Source organism: Medicago sativa, chromosome 6 (assembly GCF_051527215.1).
Source record: "Medicago sativa cultivar Bolivia chromosome 6, Bolivia_mono, whole genome shotgun sequence".
Taxonomy (NCBI): Eukaryota; Viridiplantae; Streptophyta; class Magnoliopsida; order Fabales; family Fabaceae; genus Medicago; species Medicago sativa.
Genome location: NC_140754.1, coordinates 44,126,504 through 44,139,933, shown reverse-complemented (window position 1 = coordinate 44,139,933; position 13,430 = coordinate 44,126,504). Strand labels below are relative to the sequence as shown.

General features: G+C 30.1%; 2 long non-coding RNA genes and 1 pseudogene across 3 annotated transcripts; 2 read left to right on the top strand and 1 right to left on the bottom strand.

Moving 5' to 3' along the window:
• The first annotated feature begins 281 nt into the window (after positions 1–281).
• On the top strand, positions 282–2,697 carry LOC146915368 (uncharacterized). Its single transcript, XR_015014566.1, has 3 exons — positions 282–423; positions 1,997–2,078; positions 2,171–2,697. It is a non-coding gene; the product is annotated as an uncharacterized LOC146915368 (long non-coding RNA).
• Positions 312–2,370, bottom strand: LOC146915369 (uncharacterized). 2 transcript variants are annotated; one of them, XR_015014567.1, is made up of 5 exons: positions 2,232–2,370; positions 2,051–2,130; positions 1,790–1,847; positions 1,636–1,708; positions 312–1,170 (listed from the first exon to the last, which is right to left on the bottom strand). It is a non-coding gene; the product is annotated as an uncharacterized LOC146915369 (long non-coding RNA). The 2 variants fall into 2 exon arrangements; XR_015014568.1 differs by having other exon boundaries at positions 1,636–1,694.
• Positions 2,698–10,633: 7,936 nt separating the features above from the next.
• On the top strand, positions 10,634–12,033 carry LOC146915367 (putative xyloglucan endotransglucosylase/hydrolase protein 30; annotated as a pseudogene).
• The last annotated feature ends 1,397 nt before the right edge of the window (positions 12,034–13,430 follow it).

Below are 13,430 nucleotides of genomic sequence, written 5' to 3'. Positions count from 1 at the left end.
ACATGTATTTTGAAACGGATGGAGAAAATTTTAGCTCATCTTTTTAGCAATAGCGTAATTATTTGACAGCAAAACAAACACAATCTTCATTATTTGATTTTTTTCTCTCTCATCGCTTATAGAGAAAGAGAATCACAGAGATCATCTTCTCTCTCAAACAACCCTAGCTGCTCCACCCCTTTGTGACCGCCTCCACCAACCGAAATTAGATCTCATCGGAGCTTTCATCCAAAATTCTCCATTTCTGATTGATTGAGAGCTCATCCATTGAGGTTAACACCAGATCTATAACATTCACCATATTATATCTCTTTTGGGTCTATTATTTTCATGATACGGCCTCTAACCTAAGAGATCTTGTTCTTCTCCACCCTTGTCATACATGCAACAACAAAATTAGAGATGTATGAAGATATGCTTCTGGTATTTTTTTTCCTTCAGTATATGTATATATTTTTTGGGTCATATGTTTTTTTAATTAGATCTGTAGTTTTGTAAAAAGAAATACTAATAATAGATCTGGAGCAATTTAATTTTTATTTGTTATAGATGTATCATGTATATTGATTTTGGTTTATATAAATGGTTCTCTTTTTGAAAAATATAATTTCATCAGTAAATTTAAGTTATTTGTTTTTGAAAATTTTTTTAAGTTTTTCTGTTTGTATTATTGTAAATCTTATTTTTTCTTCTACAATTTCTTTGCAGAATATTTTTTTTTTGTTTGTTTGTGTTGGTAGTAGTTTTCATCAATTTATGTTTTAATGTAGAAAAAGAACTTACACTTGTAGAAAGAAGCAAGAATTTGTTGTTGCTGCTAAATAAAATTAGTTGACTAACCTTATACAACTCATATTTTTTTCTTCTTATTTTTCCATTGACATGCTTCATTTACTATTTTTTTACACTTAAAAAAGTAAGATTGTTAGATGTTTACAATACCAGATTCATTTTATATATAAATTTTTGTTATCTCTTCTAATACAAAGAAATAAAATTTTAATATCATACAATAAATTGGTGTACACAAATTTATTGCCAATAACTCATCACAAAGTTCTTTAAAAGTTTTCTTGCCCAGACCATCACAAATTTATCTCTTCTACTTTTGATCCTTGTACTCATCTTCCTTTTCACAGTATCTGCCTCTTTATTTCTTCTTTATTTGTTCTGTTTAAAAAAACAAAGCAAAAAGAAAAAAAGGAAAAAATTATCGCCACTCAATTAATAATTCATCTCAAAAGGAAAAAATTATTATTCTGTTAATTTTTTTTTTCCTCTGTAAAAAGTATGTATACCCAGATTTTGTGGACATTTTTTGTTGGTTTGGAAAAAAAATTAAAACATATTATTTTTATTTTGCAGATCATCCTCTCCACAGTAGGAGAGCAACTTATAAATCATTATTTCAAAAAAGAGGTGGAAGAACAGAAATGGAGCTTACTAAAACATACAAAAGGAAAAAGTGAACAAAAACACTTAATAGGAAAAGTGTAAGACTTTCTTCTTGCCAATGTTTTTTGATCTATGTTTCTTCTTCATCATCTTCTTAATTTAAAGAACAATAATCTTATTTTGATGAGGATTTATGTATTAAACCAATTAGTAATTTAGTAATTCTCATCGTTTACTTACTTGTCTCTCTTTTCCTTGTTTGTAGATTGATGAATAGCCAAAAACTTCATTCAACTTTCCTGCAATAACTTTCCTGCAATAACAATCATATTTTTGTGTTATTTAAAAAAGTTTAGCATGATTATTATTATTTTAGAAAGTATAATAACAGTACCAAAAAATAGGATAAATTTTTCCAATCAATTGTTTCTTATTTGTTATTGATTCTGTACCTGCAAAAACAATCATATTGTTGTGTTATGAAAATAAGTTTAGCATGATTATTATTTTTATTTTAGAAAGTATAATAACAGTACCAAAAAACAGCATCAATTTTTCTAATCAATTGTTTTTTCTTATATGTATATTGTTTCTTATGCAGATGATTTTATGAATTCACAAAAACTATAAAAAAAATCAAAACATCCAACTATACCAGGTTTGCAGAAGATATCAAGAGAAGTGTAAGATTTTCTTCTTGAAGATGTTTTTGGATCTATGTTTCTTCTTCATCATCTTCTTGAACAATAATCTTATTTTGTTAATATGATGACAGGAAGAACAACAAAAAATTAAGAAGACAATTTTGCAAAGGAAATAGTTGTCATTCAACCTACCTTACTCATGTTCTTCCTTTATCAGTCTTCTTAATCAATGAAAATGTGATTTCCTGCGAAAATAAGAAAAGAAAATGGAGATTAGAAAAATGGAGAAAAAGTTGAGAGTAGAAATGAAGTGAAATGAAGATAAGAAGATATTATGAAGTATTTGAAATGAAGTGAATGGAGTGAAATGGAGTATTTAGTGTTGTATAGAAGTAAGTAAAATTTGAATTTGAATTTCAAATTTGAGAGCCAAAAGTTGAGAGTAGAAAAAGTTATATGGGAAGTTAAAATTGAGAGGCAAAATATCATGTCTACCCTTTGGTAGGCAGTGAAAGTTGAATGTAGGAGAAGGGTAACTTAGTCCGAAATTGGTAAAAATTCTAGAATTCTCCCATTTCAAAATTTTTTACAATGTTACCCTTTGATAAAGTGAAAATTTAGTGCAGTTGAAAATTTAATGGCAGGGACAGTTGTGAAATTTTGGTAGGCATTTGTTTTCTCATATATATAATAGATATATATATATATATATATTAATTCGTAGTTGTATTGTTGTAAATTTTTAATGCATCCAGTACTAAACTAATACACATGTTAGACTCAAGGCGCCTTTTATTGTAACAGCCCAGGCGGGTCCCGGCTAGGCACTGTACCCCCCGGCACTGTTACTCACAAGCTGAATCACCACCCCCCCCCCCCCCATAGTGGTGTTTTTGCCTCCCGTGGGAATCGAACCTAGTACCTGGGGATAAGTACCAGTTCAATGCATTCCCACTACCAATTGAGCTAGTAGCTCAATTGGTAGTGGGAATGCATTGAACTGGTACTTATCCCCAGGTACTAGGTTCGATTCCCACGGGAGGCAAAAACACCACTATGGGGGGGGGGGTGGTGATTCAGCTTGTGAGTAACAGTGCCGGGGGGTACAGTGCCTAGCCGGGACCCGCCTGGGCTGTTACAAAGTCTAATGCTTTTCCAATATGTACTTCACATCTTGGTTTAAGTGTGTGTTTGGTATTGCGGTGGTGAGAATTGATTTTGATAGAATTGAGTTTGAAATAATTGATTTTGGTTAAAAGTGAGTTTGATGTGAATTGATTATGTTTGGATACACTCATTTAAAAGTGATTCTTAGGAATTGATGTTGTTTGGGTAGTTTGAATCAAAATTGATTTTAAATGGGTAATGACCAACTTACCCTTTTAATTGTATGTTTTTAGAACATCTTTTTAATTATATTTAAAATTAAATATCTCATCTTCATTTTAGATAATTATTTCATCTTGTCATAAATGGATTTTTAGTGCTTCAGAGATACATTTTAAAATAATATTAATTAATAAGAGTTATAATTAATATATTTTTATCATTTTAGGTAACGATTTATAATTAAATTTAAAATATTACTAAAATAGGTTGTCATTATTATTATAACTAATAAATTCCCTAAAAAAACTAATAAATAAATTTTAACTCTTTTTCTAAGGGTTATAATTTTCATCGTTGAACAGTTTTGCATTAGGCCATTATATTTGTTTTTATTCCGGTCAATCTGTTTAAAAAAAATCTATTCAAATTAGAATCATTTCTACTTTATATAATTTGTCAAATTAATGTTGCATTATTAATTTAATTATTTATGGATTAATAAAAGAAAACTTTAAAATTAACACTTTCAATCAAAAAACTTTTAAACTAACAATTATGTTAAAAACAAATTACTCATATTAATTAACAAAATATATCAAAAATTGTTATTTTTGATATGAGTCTGTCAAAATATTAATGGGCTTCTAGAGCCAGTCCCAACCTCTTAGCCACTTCCTCTACAAAAAAAAAAAACACCACTTATCATCTTCTCCAACGAGAAAGGGAGAGAAAGGGCATTCAAGGTTGCAGTGCAGCGGCGGAAGGAAAAATTAATCATAGAAAAATCATCACACTGTAGTCATGTTGAAATGGAAGTAATCATTTACAGAAAAATGAAAAAAAGAAAACATGGGTAAATTAGGAAAACAGAGGAGTCACAGAAAAATTGATTCTCAAATCGTGTTCAGTTGCCGCAGAAGCTTCAATTTGTAGCTTCGTTTGAACCTGCGTTTGAGACTATTATCACGATTGGCTGAATCGCTTTTGCCGATATCCAAACACCAAACTTTTTGGTGAAACCACGTTTTGAAAAGTGAACGCGCGTTTGAGGGTGTCAAACGCGGAACCAAGCAGGTACTAAACCATTTCATTTTTGCTTATACAAAAGCATTTGTATCATCTCGAATTCACACTCCTATGCCTACTTTATTATCTTGATTGGGAAAGGATGCATTAGTGTTGCATTTCAATCTTCATTCCCTCAATTTTACCCATTTAAGAGGTCCCGATAAGTTACCTTAACTATAAGATAATTGTGAGCTTTACATTCATGTAAGAATGACGTTGCTCGTTCTATAACATAATTATGTGCATCAACTAGATCATTTCAAACTTTATTATTCCTCTGCTTCTAAATATTCCAAAAAAATACATGCAAAAAGTGTCGACTCTTCAAAAGATAAAACATGCAAAGTATTGAAAATAATATCAGAGATATTCGTTTCTTGATTCACATCATCTAACTTGCATATGACACAATTTATTTGAAGGACAATTTACCCTTTTGTCTCTAAGTTGCAATTGGGGTTGGCAAAATATCTCTAACAATACGCCCCATAAAGTTTTTGACTTTTGAAGGAATCTTGAAGTTCCATATTAAATTCTAAGAACCATATTTTAAAATAGGGTCTTGTTATCTTGTGCCCTTAGGGCACAAGTTAAGGAATCCAAAACTATAAGTTTTTCATTGAAAAGAACAAAATTTTCATTTAAAAAAGTTGAATAAAGTTGAATGCACAACTTTAGTGTCAATTAATTCTTGCATGCACAACCTATACAATGGTAGTACACAAATAAGGACTCCTTAAACGGACCCCACATGTAAACATCACTTATTTATAATTTTTTAATGAAAGTACTAATTAAGGATTCAATGACTCCAATGACAATACACTAATAATGACTCTAACACTAACTTAGGGATGTAAATGGATATCCGTGGATGCGGATAGTGTGATATATGTGTCCGCTCCGTTGGATAAATATGAAATATGTACCCTATCATATCCGTGCGAGTATCCGTTTAGCGGGTAATCCACGGATTTTTAGGTATCTGCGGGTTTATACAGATATCCGTGGATAACTTTTATAAAAAAAAAAATGTCAAAGTTTTTTTAACTGAAATTTAAAAACAAAAGTTCATCACATGCATTTTCTTTTCTTTTTAGCAAAACATAATATTCATACATTACAATAACAACAAAGATCATTGACTCAACCAAAACAAAAATAAAGTTCCTTACATTTTAAAAAATAACGTTCTTTGATTTAACAAAAGCATAAATAAAGCTCATCATATTCAACCAAAACAAAGCTTCTTGATTCAGCAATCCCCACCACTTCTACTTCCTTTCAAAGGAGCGTAATACATATTTAACAGTTGTGTAATAACTAATAACACTCACAGCACCGAGGTTTTTTGTTTAGGAAGTTGAAATGTATTAAGATTATTTATGAAATTTATTCGATTTAATAGCGGGTATGGATATATGCGGGTGCAGATACTATTAAATTCATATCTGTATCCATTAATTAGCAAAATATCCATGGATATCCATTAAGGTATCCGCTCCGTGTCCGTGGCAGTTTTTATCCGCGGATATCCATGGATGCGGATTTTTTGTCATCCCTACACTAACTTAAATAGGTCTCACTAATAAAGACTCAAATTTTAAGTACTCAAAATATTACTTCTTTTGCAAGTGAGACCAACTAATACATATTTTATTACTTCTTTTAAACATGTGACTCGTTAGTTGCCATGGAGAGAGAGAGTCCTTATATAGTTGTTCGTTGCTTAATAAGGACTCATTTTTTTTCCTCCAATGGGGGTCCTTAACAGGGAGTGGTCCTTGTTAAGTAAGGACCCCCAATTGGAGATGCTCTTAGAGCATCTCCAATGGGGGTCCTTACTTAATAAGGACCACTCCCTGTTAAGGACTCTCCATTGGAGGAAGAAAAAATGAGTCTTCGTTAAGGAACGGGCAACTATATAAGGACCCTCTCTCTCCTGGGTAACTAACGGGTCCCACGTTTAAAAAAGTAATAAAATGTGTACTACTTGGTCCCACTTGCATAAAGGAGTAATAAAATGTGTACTAGTTGGTCCCACTTGTAAAAATGAGTAATAGATACATTATTTTTGTTTAATATGTAAAGATAGTGGGACATATTTAAATACTTTTCATTGGAGTTCTTATTAGTGTATTGCCATTGGAGTCATTGAGTCCTTAATAGGTACTTTTATTAAAAACTTATAAATAAGTGATGTGTCACTTGAGGTCCATTTAAGAAGTCCTTGTTAGGGAACTACCATTGTGGATGCTCACTTCAAATTGAATACTTAGTGTTTTTTATTCCACATTAGTTTATCCTCCTTGAAAGAAGGATATAAAGGTCTATGGGTAATATGGGAAACAATTTGTTGATCAAGAAAGCATATGAAAATTGGTCTAAATTATTATAGTTCCATTTCCTTAAAAACGAAAGGTAAAAACACATTTTTTACTATAGGAATGATGAAAATCAAAGTTTTTTTTTGCTAAATATATATAAAAAAAAATGACAAGATTAGAGTTTTAGTCAATGAGATGAGTTTTGTCAGAAAAAAAGTGCTTTGCGACGGATAAATTTTTTTTTTTTTTTATGGTGTCCGGGGTTTGAACCCCAGACATTGCATATTTTTATGCATTGTCCATATCAACTGAGCTAAACTCACGAGGACACGGATAAATTTCTTCTAAGCAAACCACAAAATTAACGAAACACCAAACTTCATCTCCGAAAGTAGACTTAACCAACATAAGGTTCTTTTTTGCATATTATTTTACAACTTCCATTATTATTTTTCTTTTTTGCATATTATTTTGCAACTTCCATTATTTTTTCTTAGAAATGTCATCAATATACTCTTTAACGTGTGCGCACACACAAACATAAGCATATACGTTCAAGAGTATAATGTGTTAAAGTCAATGTAATCAAAACCGGACCGGACATTAAACCGGTGTAGGCATGGCTTCTGTTATAAGCCAAGTCCATTATTTTTCTAAGCCCAGTCCACCTTTTAACCTAAATTATAGTAACTCTACAATATATATATGAGTAAACACTAGTAATCAGCCGCCGCTCAGTACTACAGATTCATGCCTGCCTTCATATTTTTACCCTTGTCTTTTTTCCTTTCTTCTCCTGCTGCATATTCGATGGTTCTTCTATGGAAACTTAAGCAACATGAATTGATTTCCTTCCTTTTTTTCCTCCCGATCTATGTATTTCTTCTCTGTTCGATTCGAATCGTGTAACATGGGAGCAGATCAAAACAAAGTAGAACAGATACGGTCAGACCGGCTTATCTGTGTGAACCGCCGGTTTCCCGGTTTTTGCCGATTTTCCGGTTTTTTATCCGGTTTTATGTGCTAGCGGTTTAGAGGGTCAATCGGACCGGTCATGAGTCCGGTTCCCGGTTCAGCATGTTGTTAAATCCCTCAACATTATGAAATTGGATCTTTAATCATTATTACATTATTCTAAAATGGAATATATTATGAAAAACAAAGGCTCCTTGATAGCACAAAGTGTGCTAAAAAGTATAACAAAGAAAGCAAAACCAAAACAAATTACCGATGCCCATACAAACAAAAGGGCTCGACCACACCACATATGAAAATTTAGACAAACGTTAATATTAATTGACTTCATCAACTAAAAGGAATATAACTTAGAGATGCGGCATTATGAGTTATTCGTAGAAGTGGTATACTATTAAGATTTATACGAGATGTAACCCCTATGCCACATAATGGATGTAGGGCTCCTAAAAAAAGACGTGTGTAAAACTAAAATAAACATTAAAGTAAGAGATTTAAGAGACTTTATCTAACAGATGGTGAATGAAGCTTTCCCTGTTCTTGAAAATTCTATATATTCCCACTTATAGTTTTTAGTACTCCCCAACCTAAGGAATTTATATATGTATTGAAATAAGGGTTAATACACCTTTTGGTCCCTGCAATATGGGCGAAATCCAGTTTTAGTCCCTGTAAAAAAAAAAGTTTATATTCTGTCCCTGTCATTTGAGATTCTTCCACTTTTGGTCCCTCCTCTAACCCAGTCAGCAGAATCTGCACATGTGGCACGCTGACTGTGTATTTATTTTTATTTTTTATTTTTGTTATTGTGCCACGTGGCATTTGTAATGATTTTTTTAATAAAAAATTCTTTAAAAAATAAAAAACGAAAAAAAATCTTAAAAAATAAAAAAAAATTATAAAAATTTAAAATAATGAAAAAAATATGAAAAAAATCTTAAAAAATTTAAAACGAAAAAAAATCTTAAAAAATTTTAAAAATATAAAAAAATCTTAAAAAATAAAAAAAGTCTAAAAAATTTATAAAAAATAATGAAAAAATTTAAAAAATTTAAAACGAAAAAAAATCTTAAAAAATTTTAAAAATATAAAAAAATCTTAAATAATAAAAATTCTTAAAAATTTATAAAAATCTGGAAAAATTTAAAAAATCTTAAAAATAATAAAAATTCTTAAAAATTTATAAAAATCTGGAAAAATTTAAAAAATCTTAAAAAATAATAAAAATTCTTAAAAATTTATAAAAATCTGGAAAAATCTTAAAAATTAAGGAAAAATAAAAAAATCTGGAAAAATTTAAAAAATCTCGTAAAATGAAAAATAATGAAAAAATAAAAAAAAATCTGAAAAAGTTAATATGTATCGAAATTTTCGAAAATTATGTATCGAAATTCTGAAAAATTCTCGAAAAATATGTATCAAAATTCTGAAATTTCTGAAAAATATGTATCGAAATTCTGAAAAACTTTCGAAAATTATGTATCGAAATTCTGAAAAATATGGATCGAAATTCTGAAAAATTTTCGAAAATTATGTATCGAAATTCTGAAAATTTTGAAAAATATGTATCGAAATTCTGAAAAATTCTCGAAAAATATGTATCGAAATTCTGAAATTTCTGAAAAATATGTATCAAAATTCTGAAAAACTTTCGAAAATTATGTATCGAAATTCTGAAAAATATGGATCGAAATTCTGAAAAATTTTCGAAAATTATGTATCGAAATTCTGAAAAATTCTCAAAAAATATGTATCAAAAATCTGAAATTTCTGTCAAATATGTATCGATATTCTGAAAAATCTGAATCGAAATTTTACGAGATTTTTTAAATTTTTCCAGAATTTTTTTATTTTTCCTTATTTTTTCTAGATTTTTTTTAGATTTTATAAATTTTTTAAGATTTTTTTTCGTTTTAATTTTTTTAAGATTTTTATATTTTTTCATTATTTTTTAAGATTTTTTCAGAATTTTTTTAAGATTTTTTTATAAATTTTCTAGATTTTTTTTTTTTAGATTTTTTTTTCGTTTTAAAATTTTTAAGATTTTTAAATTTATTTTTCTAGATTTTTTTTCATTTTTATTAATTTTTCAATTTTCCAGAATTTTTAATATTTTTTTCAATTTTTCAATTTTCCAGATTTTTTTATTAATTTTCAGATTTTTTAATTATTTTTCATTTTTCCAGATTTTTTTAATATTTTTTTCAATTTTTCATTTTTCCAGAATTTTTTTATTAATTTTTCGGATTTTTTTATTTTTCCAGAATTTTTTAATTTTTTTTAAAAAAAAAAATCGAAAATGCCACGTGAACCCCATAAAAAAATAAAAAATAAAAAAAATTACACAGTCACCCTGCCACGTCAGCAGATTCTGCTGACTGGGTTAGAGGAGGGACCAAAAGTGGAAGAATCTCAAATGACAGGGACAGAATCTAAACTTTTTTTTTTTACAGGGACTAAAACTGGATTTCGCCCATATTGCAGGGACCAAAAGGTGTATTAACCCTTGAAATAATACAATTTAAACCCTTGCTGCACACTTCTTTTGTTTCTATTTTAGTTTTGAGGATTTACCAATTTTCTAATAAGGGGTTATTTTAATTAGTATAAGGTTAATTTCAATTTTTATCACACTAGTAGTATGCAGAAACTAAGGACAAATATTTTGCAGCATATCAGTTCCTACCATAACCTGCACTAGAAGTATTCCAGAACTGAGGGATGCAAATATATGGTATTAAATTCATTTGGTATGAAGGTTACAATCGATCAATATTACTGAATTATATAATATTGTAGTTCTATATTTGATGTTTGATTGTGGCCACCGTCTTTTGGGACATGTTTTCTCAAGTGTATAATTATTATATACAACCAATCTCATATGTTAAACAAATGGTGAGTAGAAAAAAGTTAGTAAACTTCTTTCTTATTCTCTTTTTATTCTTTATTTCTTCTTTCTTATTCACATAAACTTCTTTCTTCTTTCTTCTTTCTTATTCACATAAACTTCTTTCTTATTCTCTTTTTATTCTTTATTTCTTCTCTTTAGTTTTACCAATGTTGCTTTCGAACTAGCCACCATACCATTTAACGATGGGTTTGCTTATCTTTGGGGAAAGCAAAACGTTTCCATTGATTGATGGAAACTCTGTAAAACTGATTGTTCGTAAACACTCCGGTAGGTTAATTGATGTTTTTTTAAGAATAGGTTTTGGATTCAAATCCATCGACATGTACGCTAGTGGATTTTTTAGCGCCGAGACAAAATTACCATCAAATTATGATGTTGCTGGTGTTTGTGTCACGTTCTATGTAAGTACACAAATTAATGTTTATGATTTTTTTTGTGTTTATGGATATTACTTTACTTTGATCAAATATTTAATTGAAATATATTGAATATTAATCGGTTCAAAGAGAAACTGATCATTGCATTATTACTCTAAACATTTTTTTTTGGGGGTGGGGGGTGGGTTTGTTGTCGTTGTTGTTACAGACCACGAGCATTGATGTCTTCGATAGAAGAAGGCATGATGAACTGAATTTCGAATTCCTAGGGTAATATAGCTGGAAAGCCATGGCATTTTCAAACAAACTTGTTTGGAAATGGAACCAATAATCGTGAGGAGCGTTACGATCTCTGGTTCGACCCAACCAAAGAATATCATAGATATATATATTCTCTGGACAGGAAAAAAAGAAAATTATGTAAGTGTTGTCTCTCTCTTCTTTTTTTGTTGATATGTAAATGTGTCTCTATTACTACGTTCATTCATACATTATAATTAAATGTATATTTCATTTGTCGACTATAATTAAGTCCAGCTGAAAATTATAATCCACACAATGCATGTTAGTTAGGATACTATGTTTGTCCAAGTGCAATTAAAATTGGTATGAGTAGAACTTTTTGGTATGTAGTAGAACTTTTTTTACAAAAGGAAAATATACTTTTTTTTATTCAAAATAAAAGAAGAGAAATATAAATATTATGGTGTCTAGATTAATGAAATTAAATAGTTGATAGAGTATATCTTAATATGTATATATAGCTAGCACAAAAATTAGTTTATTTCACTGCAATATTTTAAACTTGTATTTGCTACTTACCATATATTTTGTTAAAAAAAAATTGTTCATTAATAGTGTATTTATCACATGCTTGATGAATTATTGTAGATTTTAAGTTGATATAATTCCAATTAGAGAAGTTTTACAAAATGAGCAAATGGAAAGTAATTACCATCCAAACGATGTACTTGTATGCTGCCATATGGGATGCATCAAATTGAGCCAAAGACGAAGGAAATTAAAAAGTGGACAATAATTATGGTTCGTTTGAGTAATTAATATCATAAATGCTATAACCAAAGTAGTTCTTAATGCTCTTAAAAAAAACTCAAGTTTATGAAGTTGCACAACAATTACAACATATTTTCCCATACCACAAGCAAAAAATACAGTGCATTTGATCTAGAAGCTCGTATTTATCCATCATACCTAGCTCCTTGAAGACATTTCCAGTCATTGAGACAACAGAAATACCAAGTTTAACACAAAGCTCCTCCATGTCTGCAAATACCTACATGAGAAATTGAGTAAATATTGAGCCAGTATTCCATCCATATTAACAACATTTGTTTGTTTACTTTATTATTATTGCTTAGACAACAATATCCTTTTTACTTATTGATTTATTTTTTCTAAAGGTTCTGGAGTGATTCTTTAGGATTTCCTTTCTTTTTCGATAGAACAATTAAGCTCGGCGAGTGTTGGGCTACGAGAGGAGTCTAGGCATCATATTGAATTAAGAACAACCACACGGAGATAAAATTTACTCGTTCTTAGCAGGTTACATGACAAAGGGGTGGAGTGTCCTATTTTTTCACTGAAATTTCAGTAGGCACTGCTGGCTAACCGGTGGTGTGGAAGACATAGTTCACTTCAGCCTGTTCAGTTACATAAATTCAGACTCGCATACTGTGCTGCTTGAAATTCTACGCAGTAATGCAGTTGTCATGCTGATATGTGGAGCATCTGGTCTGCCAGAAACTCTCGGATAGTGTTACTGAATGCCTAGTATAGCTTGCGATGCATGGCAAAACGATGCTGGAGAGCTTGAAATGCGCATAGGTTCTATGTAACAACAGCAGAAACATGAGGAAAATACCAGCTAGGAGTTCATGGTGTAAGCCGACGTTAAATTGTTACATAATGTAATGTGGATGCCTCTCTCATCGGCATAACCGGGTTGGCTTGGGGATGTGCATTTGAGATGATTTTGACAGCTTTCTTCTTGCCAAAAAGAATGGTTCTCCCAGATGTGTTCAGTCAACGAAGGCAAAACAAGTGGACTATTGTTTGTGATCCAATGGGTCCACGAGCTTCAATTGGAAAATGTTGATTTTGAATTATACTCGAAGAGGGTACTGAATACTTTCACCACCACAAAGGATGTCTTGGATTTCAGCGCTATAATTGACTAGTGTAACATTTTTTATCGATTCATTTTAAAAACTCCAGTGTAGAGTTAGTTAGGAGATAAGTCAATGAAGTTGTTCACCACGTTGCTAAGACGGCCACAACTTTAGTTAGTTTCATATTTCTGGATGAAAAACACCAACATGTATGTACTGAACATTTAATCATCAATTTTTTTCACTACAACTTTTATTTTGAGGCAACTACA